At 46.5% G+C, this 13,105-nt stretch overlaps 1 protein-coding gene and 1 long non-coding RNA gene across 2 annotated transcripts in view; both read right to left on the bottom strand.

Moving 5' to 3' along the window:
• LOC143742041 (scavenger receptor cysteine-rich type 1 protein M130-like) overlaps window positions 1–13,105 on the bottom strand; it is a 95,944-nt gene that overhangs the window by 51,229 nt on the left and 31,610 nt on the right. The gene's annotated exons all lie outside the window — the stretch shown is intronic.
• LOC143742065 (uncharacterized) lies at window positions 5,045–12,976 on the bottom strand. Its single transcript, XR_013205339.1, has 2 exons — window positions 12,902–12,976; window positions 5,045–11,397 (listed from the first exon to the last, which is right to left on the bottom strand). It is a non-coding gene; the product is annotated as an uncharacterized LOC143742065 (long non-coding RNA).

Here is a 13,105-nt window from a genome sequence, read left to right as displayed (position 1 = left end):
GAGCGCCTATATAGCTACAACAAACTTAAGCCGTTGATGAAAATGTAATGTGATGCCGCCGGCACCGTTTTAATGACGGACAAAATGCACATTTGCACACATTCGCTGGTCAAAACCCCGTAACTGTATTTGAGTTTGACTTTTGTAAAATATTAACAATATATGCATAAGTAATCAGTGGCGGATCTAGAAAATTTTACATGCGGGGGCAAAGGGGTGGCAAGAGGTCTTGGCAGGGTGGCAGGGGCAGACGGTGGGAATCCCTATATGTGAATTGCTTTACCAAAACAAACACAAATACAACGTATTATTGTTTAATCATGCCCTTACACACTACAAAGGTTTTTAATTCACAACAGGAATATGCCCAGTGCAGTGTTCAAACAAAACAAAACCGTGCATCTTTTAAAAAGTAAAATTATAACAAGCAAAATGAAAATATAAAAAAAAAATGTACAATAATTGTGTCCAGGGACTTTTAGCCTTAATGGTTAAGCTCCAGCTACTTTCTTCAACTACTCTAGCCTGCAAAAGTCCATATGTGAAAACCTCTGGTTATCCTTGTATTAGGGGTGGAACGGTACACAGAAGTCACGGTTCGGTTCATACCTCGGTTCAGACACCACGGTTCGGTACGAATTCGGTACAATGGAGTGAAAAGCAAAACAAAAATGCAGAAGGCATTTTTATAAATGTCTTAAGCCTTGTATTTGTTAAATAAGTTTTATTAATAAAGGCATAGAACCAGTTTATTTGTAGTGCACTGACAATAGTTTTATATAATTTAATTAGTTTATTAATTAAATTAATAAAAAGACAAAGACCTTGCAATATGTTTGGTATGTTTGAATGAATTTAAAATTAATTTGCCATATTTCAGATCAATATATTTTTCTTAATTTTAATTAACCCTAACTTTATTCTCATCTGAATTATAAATAATTGATTTCTGTATAAAATAATACTAGGCTACCATTAAAAACCACATTTGATTTTCTTTTTTTAATCAATGTAGAATGTGTAATTTAAAAGTAAAACTGTGTGTGTGTGTGTGTGTGTGTGTGTGTGTGTGTGTGTGTGTGTGTGTGTGTGTGTGTGTGTGTGTGTGTGCGATTTTGGTTGGGTGACAGTTGTAGGTTACAGTTTGACAAGAGAGTGTGACAAAAGCACAATGTTGTGTTTTATTGCGAGTGTACACAAATATATGTAAACACTTTGCAGTTTGCATTATATGTTTACGGAGTATGTTTTTGTTTCTACTGTTCGATCGCGCCCGCGCCTCTCTCTCTCTCTCTCTCTCTCACACACACACACACACACACAGTTTGATCGCGCCCGCACCTCTCTCTCTCTCTCTCTCTCTCTCTCTCTCTCTCTCTCTCTCTCTCTCTCTCACGCACACAGTTCGATCGCGCCCGCGCTTCTCCCTCTCTCGCGCGCGTACACACACAGTCCAGCATTGCAATATTGACATTGCAGTCTGTTCAATATGCTGCGTTCATACCAAACGCGAATTGAGCGAATTTTATCGCTATTTAGAGTTTTATTTATTTGTATACCGTGTATTCTACGTGTAAATTCGTGCACCGAACCGTGACGCCCGTACCAATACGAATAGGCTACTGCCCACATAGCAATTTTTCTCTGGCCCAGCTCCGGCCCACACAACCAGCTTTTGCTTGGCCCACATACCGCAATGAATGACGGTCCTAGTGTGGACCAGGTCTGGATTCCAGACAAGGGCCACACATGGGCCATAACTAGGGGTGTAACGAGATCTCGTTTTACGAGATCTCGCGAGACTAAAACGCCACGAGATTTCTCGTCGAGGTGAAAAGTTGTCTCGTGAGTTGTCAGTGTGATGGAGCCTGAGGGTGAACTTCGTATTGAAGATCCCCCTGCCACTTTTAGATCATTTGTGTGGCAACATTTTGGTTTTCCTGTGGAAATAAGAAACGGCAAAAAAGTGACAGACAAGACGAACACAATATGTAAACATTGTAAGAAAACAATGCCGTACACCGCGGCTAACAGGAGCACTATGCAAAAACACATACAGAACCACCACAGCGCTCTACTAAAACTAGCGACACCTGTGACGAAAACATTAAAAGGGCAAACAACTCTAAATGCCTTTTCATCTCTGCCACCGTCAAGTGCAAAAGCCACGGCAATAACGAGAGACATCGGAGTTTTCATTGCAGCTGATTTGAGGCCATTTTCTGTGGTGGAAAATCTGGGATTTCGGCGACTACTCCACACACTGGAACCGAGGTACACAATCCCATCACGCACGCATTTTTCTCACACTGTGGTCCCAAACCTCTACAAAGAAGCCAAAGTCAATGTTGTACAGATTCTGAAAGAGGCAGAAAGCATCGCCATTACGACTGATGGTTGGACTTCTAGGTGTACGCAGAGTTATATCACAATTACAGCCCATATAATCAACAGCGACTGGGAAATAGTCAATTTTGTACTGCAGACTCGCCCACTTTTTGAGTCACATACAGGGGCAAACATTGCTGAAGTTTTACAAGCAGCTGTCGCTGACTGGGAGATTAATAAACCAAACCATAGCATTGCAGTTGTGACTGACAATGCCCGTAATATGGAAGTGGCTGTGCGTGAGGCAGGATTAGAGCCGCACATCAAGTGCTTTGCACACACGCTAAACCTCGCTACCCAGGCTGGCCTCGGTGTTGCGCGCGTCACTCGGTTGCTTGGGCGAGTAAGACGAGTAACAGCTTTTTTTCACCGGAGTTCAACGGCTGCCGCGTTATTCATCTCAAAACAGAAGCTGCTACAACTGCCACCGCACAAATTAATCATGGACGTTACCACCCGATGGAATAGCACTTTAGATATGCTGGTTCGTTACCTGGAGCAGCAAGCTGCCATATCAGCAGCTCTTACCAGCCCTGAGATGAGACAAAGTGCCCGTAACATTGATACTCTGGACAGCAGCGATATTTTGAATGCCGAAGACCTTGTGAAGCTGCTGAACCCTTTAAAGACAGCCACCACAGTCGTATGTGAGGAGAAGAGCCCCACAGTGTCTCTCATTGTGCCACTGAAGAGCATGATTGAACAGAACATGGCGCCAAATGACGGCGATTCCCCCACCGTGGCAGACACAAAAAGAGCAATCCTCAGTAATATTTCTGGGAGATACAGCGGAGATGCATACAATTTTCTGTTAGAGAGCACTGCGCTGGACCCTAGATTCCATACTCTACCGCAGCTAGACCACGACCAACGCGAGTCTGTCTTCCTGAGGGTGCAGAAAAAGGCAGAACAATTGCAGCAAAATCAGGTACATCAATTTGAATTGCTTTACTCCGTTTGTAAGTGTGGAAGTGTGTGTGATTTTTTTTTCCTACTAGATTTATGTTCCCAGTACCAACTGAAAATGTTTAATGATATTTGCAAAGTGTGTGTGTGTGTGTGTGTGTGTGTGTGCGCGCGCGTGTGTGTGTGTATTAGAAACATGACAGCATCAGACTTGGGTGTGTTTGTGTTTAGAGGGAGAGGGGGGACTGATTTGCTGCTTAAGCTTAAAGCCAGTGTTTCTGCTGTTTAAAGACCACAGGTGAGAAGAGTACAGAGAGGAGAGAAGAGGCAGCAGCTCACTGTTCCACACATGGAGGAGAGGAGGCTCTGGGAGTCGAGTCAGAAGAGGGAGAACCTGCTTCCAAGAAGACAGCGCTTGAGGTTCTACTAGGGGACTCTTTCTCTAAGACAGACAAGTCCAGCAGAGGGACTGAGAAGGAAATTGATCTCTACAGAAGAGAGGCCACTATCCCTCTCAGTTGCTGCCCTCTGAAGTGGTGGAGAGAAAACAGATTTAAATTTCCTTTGCTGTCTCCACTTGCCAAAGCATACCTTTCAATCCCTGCTACCTCTGTTCCAAGTGAGCGTGTTTTTTCTTCTGCAGGAGACATAGTTACTGCCCAAAGGTCTCAACTGCTGCCAGAAAAGGTCGACATGCTTGTATTCTTGAAAAAGAACATGACCATATCTTAGGCTGTTCTGTGTAGTTAATTTATCTCTTTTTCATGCTTGAAGGAAAATTTTGTTTCTGTTTGCACTTGTAGCTTTGAGAGAGCAGTACTTTGATTATGGATACACTTACTGTTTGCATTTAAAGTGTATTTCTGTTACTATATATTTATTTTATTTATACTGTTTTATATTTTTTTCATTTTATTTTTTTATATAATTATTTTTTATGTTCGATTTGTGGAAAGGAGTTAGATTTCTCATGTGGAATCGCACAAGGGAGAAGCCAGTTGTTAGAGTTTATAGCAAAATATTTTGCAGTGTTTGCATGTCCTTTTGCTGCATAGAATTCATTAAAATAGAATTCATTAAAATATAAGTAAAATAACATTCATTACAAGTTGATTTCAAAATGCACCTAAATTGTTTTGCATTTTGTGATTTTCAGTTGAATAAAAGACTATTTTCTATTCATATATTTCATCATTGAGGATTTCTTAAAATTGTGTAAAAATCTCGTCTTGTCTCGTTCTCGTGAACCCAATCTCGTGATGTGTCTCGTCTCGTGGAGTAAGCGTCTCGTTACACCCCTAGCCATAACTGGACCAAGTCTCAGCCAAGTTAATTACCCATAACTGGCCCAGATCAAAATGTAACATTTGAACCAAAACATAACCTTAAGTAAACCATATCAACACCAGTATTTAAGCAGAAAGGCCAGAACTGAGCCACACCGGAGACTGAAACACAGGTGAACTAAACCTGGCAGCCACAATATGGGCCACAGGTGGGCCATGACAGATCCACAATATGGGCCACAGATGGGGCATGACAGATCCACAATATGGGCCACAGGTGGGCCATGACAGATCCACAATATGGGCCACAGGTGGGCCATGACAGATCCATATCTCAGCCACCTGTATGACCATAGCTGGCCCTTTTATGGTCTGGACCAGATGAGTTCCATGTAAGCCTCAACACCACCATAACCAAGCCACTTACACACCCCTCCCAGATAAATAGTAACAACAAGACAGTATTCTGAACAAATATTTATTTTTGTTAAACATCAAAGCATTGGCATCTGACATTTTTCAGTTGTACAAACAACTATCTAAAATTGCTCTCCTCTCTAAGTTCAGCAAAAAATTAATAAAAACAAAAATAAAACAAGTGCCGTTTTTTTTTAAGTTTTCCATGACGTTTCACTTTAAATGTTACTTGATCATCCATGTTTCTTGTCATCAAGTTTCATTGCTTTGCCTAATGCTAGAACGTCCATGTTTCTGGTCACGAACAAGATTCACTAAACATTTAACACTAGAACATGATTCTAGTCATCAACAAGTTTCACTTCACAAAACACTTCGTCCACGTTTATGGCAAGGAACAAGTAGCACTCTTCAAATGACTCTGAAACAGTCATGATTCTGTCACTGAACAAGTTGAACTTCTTGTTCAGCATACGCAACCAGGACGTTCCCTTTCAGTCGAGAACGTCAGACGTAGTCGACGGTCGACTGAATTGGGATCACCCTTTGAACACGCCACTAACGCTGCCACCTTCCAGTGCCTAAACCAAAGCCTCCTGATGCCCCCGCAAACTTAAGGCGGGGAAGGACAGGGCTTAGGCCAGGGAAGTCACTGCTGTTCCTACAGGACCACTGGGAAAGCGTTCCCCGTACATTGGAAGGAAGGGACGCTGCGGAAGCCACATCCAACCCAGAGGGAGGTAACGTGGAGAATACGCATATGAACTGGGCGGAAACCGGGCAGTCTAACATATGGAATGTCACTGGGGTAGCTCCAGCCTAAGACGGGGGGAGAGACACCGGACAGTGACGGGAGAGAGACTCTGCCGAGGGAAGACACGGGCTCACCGCAGGGAGCCGTATCGTGGAAGAATACACATATGGGGTCGCCGAAGGGACCGCAACATATGGACCCAGCCTAACACAGGTTCCACACTGCTTACGAGTGGTAGGCCTAACACCAGACGTTCCGCACGTCCGACGTCGGAGGGGTGTGGAGGAACTCAACAGGGTTCAATTTTAAGGGAACTCAACTGGAGTAGAAAGGCGCGCGTATCCAGTCCATAGGAGGGGAATGGCGCAGCAAGCCGACACTTGAACCGGGCTCACGGTGAAACTGGCTTCATGAGAAGGGAGCCCACGGGAAGCAGCGGTTCAACTAGGTGTCGTCCAGCCCCCAACTCTAGAATCTGTTTTAGCAAAGCATATCGTCAACGCCCAGGCGGAGCACTTTACACTCATCATAGAGGACCTCAACACCTAAGTGGGCATGTTGCATCTCGGATCTTTGCCGAAATGAAGGCAAGCACTAAGTGCAACTTTGCATGGAAACAGCATTCCCTCTCTGCTGAATTCCAACAGATATTTGTAGAGCTGGTCTGAGGTCTATGACTTGCATTCTGTACACGTCCAAGCGAACGGACAGAGAAGCCAGGGCTGGATCTGCCTCCTCCAGGGCAGCGCTTGCAGGCTCACCACCTGCTTTTATTACGGGAGAGGTAGGAACCTTGGGCACAATCCGAGCCGGGGTCTCAGCTTGTGAGAGTTAGCCGGCCCAGACTCCAGGCACAATACGTTGACCGAAAGCGAGCAAGTCCCTACCCTCTAGTAGAGACCAAGCGAGCAGGAGAACTGATATAACAGATTTTTTAACTCACTGCCTGCAGTGGCTCAGGGGCGGTCTCTGCAGTGCAGTCGCACCAGGGACAAGGCCCAAGAGGATAAAGAGGGACACAAGGATTTACAAAACCTTGTTCCTCAGGAACCTGACGATCAGAACGTGCTTCTGCATACTTCTGCAACACGATGAGCGTCGTTTAAACACAGAGGCAACATCATTTTGAGGGTGAAGGAAAACAGCCTACTGCAACTCATTTTGCAGGAAAGAGAGCACTGAAGTGATCGAAAGCTTTCAGGATCTCCTCTGGAGAGAAGACGCACTCAACGACTAGGTTCCACTTCTAAAGGCGTAAGCACGCTACCCAATTCTAGGGGGTGCTCGCAGAAGTGATGGTAACTATCACTTGTTCTTGTGATAGCCACCTTGAACCTCCACGTTCAGATGTCAGATCGCCCGGAATCTCTGGGGGAAGAACGCGTGTGCCATCGTGCCCCGTCCCCGAAGAGTTTTCAGGGGAAGTCAGGAAGGCTGTTGATGGGAACCAGGTCTAGTTGGGCCAATAAGGGGCAACTATGAAGACCTGTTCCTCTCCTGACTTGGCACGTAGGTGCAAGCGACGGGCGCAAAAGACAGGAGCATTGCTCAACACAACCTGTGAAGATCACTGGGCTTCAGGAGCGTTTTCTGCTCAGCACTTGGGTGTGACAAGTTCACTGAGCTTCAGGAGCATTCCTGCTCAACACCTGAGTGTGATAAACTCACCGAGCTTCAGGAGCATTTCCGCTCAACACTTGAGTGCGACGAACTTCACTGAGCGACAGGAGCATTTCTGCTCAGCACTTGAGTGTGACAAGTTCACTGAGCTTCAGGAGCATTACTGCTCAACACCTGAGTGTGATAAACTCACTGAGCTTCAGGAGCATTTCTGCTCAACACTGCGTGTGACGAATTCACTGAGCTACCTGTGATGAACTCACTGAGCTACAGGAGCATTGCTGCTCAACACCTGAATGCGATGAACTTCACTGAGTTTCAGGAGCAATTCTGCTCAACATGAAGAGTGATGATTTCACTGACTTGAGCAGGCGCAAGGCGACCATGAGTCGCAGTCACTTTTAGAAGGCTCACTGGGGTTGAACGCATTTCTGCGGGCCCCTGGGGCAGCTGAGACCCAAAACCAAAACAGGTTTACCCAAACACTGGCGGAAAAATAAAACCGGGGGGGCAACTGAGCGGCCCCGGAATGGTCATGACCCAGCCGGACCCAGGGGATGGAGTCTCCACTTGCCCTGGCTATAACTGTCGTGAGGCTCGATGGCGGCACGATTGAGTAAGCGGGAGGAGTGGAACAAGGCGCCCTCAGAAGCGTCTGACTCCAAGGAGGAGGTGACGGGTGAGTTTGTGACATGCCGTGGAAGCTTGCGCAACGGTCGCGATGTCTAACAACTAGAGGCACGAATGCCCGTGTAGTCGGGGGTTGCCCAGGCCCCCGTTAAAACACGCCCTTTGTACATGGCCCCTCTGTTGAAGAGGGTTTGGCAGCAGACCGGGATGAACTATAGTCACACAGGGTGAGCTGCTCTGCCACGGTCACCTCGGGACCCGATCGTGAAGCTAGCGCTGAAGCGGTCACATATGGAGGAAGCCAAAGGCTGCGACTACCATATACCGCAGGAGCCTCTGAAAGTTCTTTCAGTGGGACCCTTTCTCACTTCAACACCAGCTGAACACATTCTCATTGGAGAGACATGTTAGACCGAGTACCTCTCCAAAACTGAAAAAGAGATACTCAGCCCGTGGGCGAGATTACTCTCTTCCAGTTGACCTGAAGACCCAACGGGCTCTGGAGCACTCGAGGGGAAGGACACTGTACTGATACTCCACCGTTAGACGGTGCGGGGGGTAGAGATCTGAAGCACATGTCTTTCAGGTCAAAGCTGCAGACCAATCTTGGGCCAAGATGGTCACGACTCACCACCTAGTAGCACGAAGAGCGAGTTTTCGACTGGCCTTCGTACCGGCTGGAGGGCGGCTATATCAAATCCTTCGCCAGCAGGATAAGATAAACACGCACAAGTCAGGAGCACTGCTCAACACTCGGTGGGATGAATATCACTGAATTTTCAGGAGCACGTCTGCTCAACACCTAATGTGATGACTATCACTGACTTGAGCGGGGTAGCCGAGGCTGAGGTGAGGCAGCAAAGTAGAGAGAGTGGTGTAAGTGTGCTGTGCAACACTTACCTGTCTCCACAAGCGGCAGGGGGCGCGTGAGAAGGCGGATGACCGGGTCCTCGAACGCACCAAGCTGCCTGCTGGCGACCAAGGGGGAGCTGAGGGGTGTAAGGCTATACAGGGTCACACCCGCCAGACTGGCCCTCTTGGGACCCAGGAACAGATGAAATTGCTCTCTCTTTTAAGTGTGGGTACCGCTTGCTCCGCTTTTTTTTTTTTTTTTTTTTAGGGAGCCAGCGGCGGAACAGACACACACACAAACAAAAGGCTCCACCCGGCCCTCACCCGGGGGGAGGGAGTGATCGTGCTACTCCAAGAGCATCTCCTCCATTCCTGGGCGGCCTGCTCCGGAATGCTTTCGCTGTCGCTTGCCACCTGGCTTGGCAGCGCCTGGAGCGGACTGGGCGTCTCTACTGCGGCCGGCTCCATGCTAAAGCCTGGGTCGAGGCTGCTGCGGAGGGCCAGCAGGAGCGGCGGCCGGGGAACGCCCACGGCGACGAGCAGGCGGAGGAGCTGCCACCGGCGGCGGGTGGAGGCAGCAGCTGGCCACCGGGGCAGGATGTGCCGGATGACCTCCGTCTGCGCTTGAGCGGCAGAGAACTGTTGGATGCAGTTCTCCACCGCGTCGCCGACCAGCCCAACCTGGGAAATTGGGGAGACCAGGAACCGAACCTTGTCCGCATCCGCCATACCAACCAGGCTGAGCCAACGAAGGCGATACTGGACCACGAAGGTGGACATCGCCTGACCGATCACGCACGCTACGACACCCGTGCCCCGGAGGGTGAGGTCGGATGCAGTGCGGTGCTCACCTATGAGCGCACGGTCTGGATTACCCTCGTGCATGCCATGGGTGCCCTAGCCTGCAGCAACGCCATGGCATGCAAGAGGAAGCGGCTTGCCCACAGGCTTTGTAAGCTCTGCCCGTCGGAACGGACAAAACCTCACAGGCCTTAGGGAGGAGACGAGGATCCCCCCAAAAGGCAGCGGCCACCGGACACAGGTGCACCTGTGTCGACAGACCGCTCCAATGGAGGGACACCTCGCAACCCTTCACCGTTCCTCCATCAAGGGTACTGAGGGGGAAAAGCTATTCAGGGAGTTTCTGGCAGAGAAAGATGCTGTTCACCACCTGATAAGCTCTCCATGCATTTCGGGAAAGAAAGGCACTGGGGCGGCGAGCTGAGAACCAGCGCGGCCCGCCCCAAGATACCAAACTCCAGATTCCAACCGAGACTGAACGGGACACGGTGGAGGTTCCACTCGAGCCCGGCAGCCTCGGCGGCCCGTTTCAGCATAGCTGATAATTCTGGATCCGGCTCGGGAGACATTGAACTCCCGGAGGGAGACAATGCAGCCGAGTCATCATCTCTAGAAGTCAGCTCACCCTCCGATGCTGCAATCGGCGTCCTGTCCTCCAGGGGAGCCCCGAGTGAAACCGCTGGCCCACCCATTACAGATGGACCAGCAGACAACACAGGAGGCTCCAGTGGTTGCAGTGGAAGGGAGGAGTGAGGAGCCCACAGGGAATGGTTACCGGGCGGGACATCCAACACTATCCTCCGGTCACCCATCCCACACAGCACCCGAGGGTGGGGCATGGTAATGGGGACTCGCTCTCCGCGAACGAAGGCGAGTCTCGCCCTCAACACTGCGACAGTCATGTTCCCACAGTGAAAACACGAGCTGTCCACAAAAGCTGTCTCAGCGTGCTGTAAGCCCAAACACGTGACACAACAGTTGTGACCATCAGAGAGAGACAGGGAACGACCGCACCCAGAAACGCACGGGCGGAATGACATCTTGAAAAAGACGCAAACGCACCCGTGTTGCTCTTTCAGAAAATAGGACCGTCACCAGTGCCGGAGCACACAGGGGAATGACCACGGCAACACTGAACAGAGAACTGAAACAGTGAAGCACTCACTTTTCCGCCCTCTAACCAGCCATCAACACACACAAACATTTAGAAATTTGTTGCTGTTAAAACAGCAGTTGAGAGCTCAAAGCTCGCGATCACCGCTGCACTCGCGGTGTAGAACACCAGCACTGGGAGAGTCTTCCTGAAGAACACCGACACACTCGCTCGTTGTAGACAACAGCACTCTCAGAGACATCAAACGATCGGCTCCGAAGCGAAAGGCAACTAGTGCGTGCATCCACTTCCGTATTTATACCCGCGCCGCGGGGGCGGAGTGTGTGATGCGAATCACGCACGCCAATTACATTGGCTCGTTCAATAGTACTCGAAGACAGGCTCTCTAGCGAGATCCCAATTCAGTTGACCGTCGACTACGTCTGACGTTCTCGACTGAAAGGGAACTCTGGACTGAACACCCATGCCTAAAGCCTGTTAACCAGTCATATTGTCCTTATGCAATTTGTTCTTCATCCTTTCTTTTCGTCCACCATCTCTGTCTGGGGCCAGATACAGCCATCTTTTAACGGTGGAATCAATGTCTTTCTCTGTGGCATCAGATGTTAGACGGTTACGTCTCACAGCCGCTGAAAAACACAAGCACACATGGTGTATAATTAACTTATGCATTATCAGGTAATGTGGATATTGAATAAAATGCAATATTACATCAAAACCTGAACCCAGATTCAAATTAAAATTTTACAGGCGAAAAAATACTACAGGCGAAAGATCATTTAGGATCATGTTTATTTTTACTTTTTTTTAATTCAGTGTATGTTTTTGTTATGCAACCTTGAGCTTGTATTGAGGCATACATAAAATGTTCTCTGCCTCCTTCACTTTCTTAATCTCTAATATAGTGAATTCATGCTCAACCATGCTGGTTCCAGATTTGTTTTTTCCATTCATGCTTTAAGCATTTAAGTGAAGAGAGAAGAGAGAAAAAAACCTTTGTAAGGTCAATCTCCACTTGATTTAAAGGATTTTTTTTTTAAACTGGACAAAAAGACAAAAGGTACAAGACTGTGTAATTAAAGGCTTTATAAAAAGAACTGCAATCCCATGTATCACAACATAATCAAATTAAAAACAGCATGACCGTGTAGTTTTTCAAAAAGAATTCCACTTTCAAACTATTATTTAAAAAATATTAATATAAAAATTCATCTTAAAACTTGAAAATCTATTAAAATATTTTTTTTATATTAAAAGTATAAATGACTAATTATATTTGTAAGGATCCACCCACCAGCCCAAGAGGAATAAGTGGCCTGGTCGAAGGTTTAATGTATATTTTGTCTTTTACTTGCACTTCTACATTATTTAGGATTTCATTTCATTTTTAGTCTAGCTCCATGTTCAATCTGACTCTAATTTCAAGTGATCATTTAATTTAGGCAATCTTACTAATTAAAAACTGATCACAAAAATCAATTGTATGTTAATTTAGATATTTGATTATTCTGGAAATCCGATACTTTCATATTCATAATTTGTTCATTAAGGACCTACCATTGCTCAGAAATTCACTCTGTGAACAGTGAACGCACAGACACAAACTTGCCAGTTCTGTAACTTACTTAGATAATAGATGGTGATTATAATACTTTTAAATACTCAACTACTCAATGCTCAATACTGTTTATTACTTATTGTCAACTTAATTTAAAGGTTGGATGTTCAATGTCAAAATTCAACATATATTACACAATACGGATCTTCATAAGTATTGTTAGAAATTTTCCGGTTCCGATTATGGTTCCATTTAAATTAACTATTATAAAGTGCTACCACCAGACCCGGAGATCGGCTGAATGGATTTGAAAATGGTAAAACTCAACTTTTTAACTCTAGGGAAGTTGGAAAATTTGCCTATTTTCAAAAAAATGAGTGTTCCTTTAAGGATTGGTGAAGGGACAGATGAGCAAATGGTCTTTCTCCCAGATCTTCCCGTCAAGATTAGAACGTTTATTGTTTTGTTGGATGCCATGCGTGTTGCCAGAGTTCCTGAGTTTTGGATTCACAAGGAATTGATTTCATAAGGAAATTGTTTCACTCCTTACATATTGGGAATAAATGGCAACTTACCAATCACAACATCTCGTATCTGTAGGCGTAGGAAGCTAATCTTTCCATTCAATCCCCTCATGTTAACTTTCCTCGCCAAGGTGTTGGTAAACAGACCATGCATGATTCTCCAAACAGACTCCTGCACGTTCGCCCCACCTTTAAGAGCCAGTGTGTTTACCTGAAATCATTTATGTAATTAGTTTTAAGCAGTGGTTTAATATT

The sequence above is a fragment of the Siphateles boraxobius genome, unplaced genomic scaffold (genome assembly GCF_051911475.1).
Source record: "Siphateles boraxobius isolate OS27281-9 unplaced genomic scaffold, OSU_SipBor_1 19, whole genome shotgun sequence".
Taxonomy (NCBI): domain Eukaryota; kingdom Metazoa; phylum Chordata; class Actinopteri; order Cypriniformes; family Leuciscidae; genus Siphateles; species Siphateles boraxobius.
The sequence above is the reverse complement of the archived record's forward strand: the minus strand, read 5'-3'. Positions and strand labels throughout refer to the sequence as shown.